The sequence below is a fragment of the Aplysia californica genome, unplaced genomic scaffold, assembly GCF_000002075.1.
Source record: "Aplysia californica isolate F4 #8 unplaced genomic scaffold, AplCal3.0 scaffold00580, whole genome shotgun sequence".
Taxonomy (NCBI): domain Eukaryota; kingdom Metazoa; phylum Mollusca; class Gastropoda; order Aplysiida; family Aplysiidae; genus Aplysia; species Aplysia californica.
The window spans coordinates 403,022-404,494 of NW_004797850.1; the positions used below are offsets into that span (position 1 = coordinate 403,022).

At 44.9% G+C, this 1,473-nt stretch overlaps 1 protein-coding gene across 2 annotated transcripts in view; it reads left to right on the forward strand.

The window, feature by feature from the left end:
* Window positions 1-1,473, forward strand: part of LOC101854362 — a 9,891-nt gene that overhangs the window by 3,128 nt on the left and 5,290 nt on the right. The window lies entirely within an intron of this gene.

Below are 1,473 nucleotides of genomic sequence, written 5' to 3' on the forward strand. Positions count from 1 at the left end.
AAGGTGCAGGAAGCAGAACCCACCGATGTGTGGTAGACGCTATGCTCTTCACTAACACACCCCTACTCTCCCTTGAGTGGGTGTCTAATCTGCCTAACAGTAACACCTCTACTGCTCTTTATCAACTCACCCTCTGTGGCTGAGAAGGAACCACCCAGTCTGGGGAGGTCTGGATGCAAGGATGGATCGAGCATAGTGTATGACTTGCCTTCTCACCGTGGACCTCTTAGTAAAGGCACAACGACCCCAGACGAGACGATCCAATAGCTTTCCCACTTGGCCGATACCTCATGCAAGAGTAGACAGCTATAGCCAGTAGCCATTGATGGCGGGGAATGGGCAACGTGAACCCTACCGGAACTATTATGGTCTCTGGACAGTTAGATTTTTTCAGCCTCATGAAAACCCCTTGTACCCTCCTATCCTCAACGTGCATGGCCTCTTATCAGGATGGGCTGGCAGTCCACAGACGCCCCAGTCCACAATGCTGGATCGATAACAACAACTCCTTCTTTCCAATCAAACATTGTCTTTTATCTCTTCTCCATTTTTGTGTTTGTTGCTCTCTTATAATACCTCTAATCTTGGGCACTTGTGTGTCTTAATTGTGTTGAAAGTGACATAAAACTATTAACTGCTGTAAAACACCTTGTCTCCATGGGTAAGAGCCACCTTCCTTCAAGGGTCTCCTGGCTGGGGGAAAAAGTCTCGGCCACTGAGTGTAACATTACCGACCTGTGACCGAGCATCGGCTCACTTGAAAGGAGAAACTCTGGTGGAAACTCGGCCACTGATGCTGCCTATATTCTCACTTTCCGACGTAACAACATCACCACATTCTGTCATTAGGACCTGTGTGTGTGTGTATGTGTGTGTGTGTGTGTGTGTGTGTGTGCTGCCCCCCCCCTCCCCACCACTCACAGCAACTTATGTCGAACAGCAACCAAGGTTTGCTTCTCAAGGTGGTATTGTTTGGTGGACACCACTGAAGCTGCTGTAGTCATAGCAGCAGCAATAACAGCAGTAGTAGCAGCAGCAGTAGTGGTAGGATCATTAGTAGTAGCAGCAGCAGCAGCAGCAGCAACAGCAGCATTTATTTTCTACCGAAGTTCATTTCAATATATATATGTTAAGCGTGCTGATAAAATGAGTTACTTCTGGGATCCAAGCCTTATGGAAATAGATACATCACGCGATTAGGTGAAGTTTTTACAATTTATAAGTAAGGAATAATAAAAGATACGTTATACAAAAAGAATGTGGCATCAATAGAAAATCTACTGGTCTGACTCTATAGTGTGGACTTTTGGCCTATATTTCCTTTTGTGGATTGCGAGAAGTAACTCATTTTGTCAACACGTTTCACAATTGGTCACTTTTAAGCACAAGGGGGCTATCCCGAAAAATGCTGTTTTGAGAAAATAGAAAGTAAAGTTTTTGGATCCTTTTTTCAGTTTCTTTAAAAGACAAGGT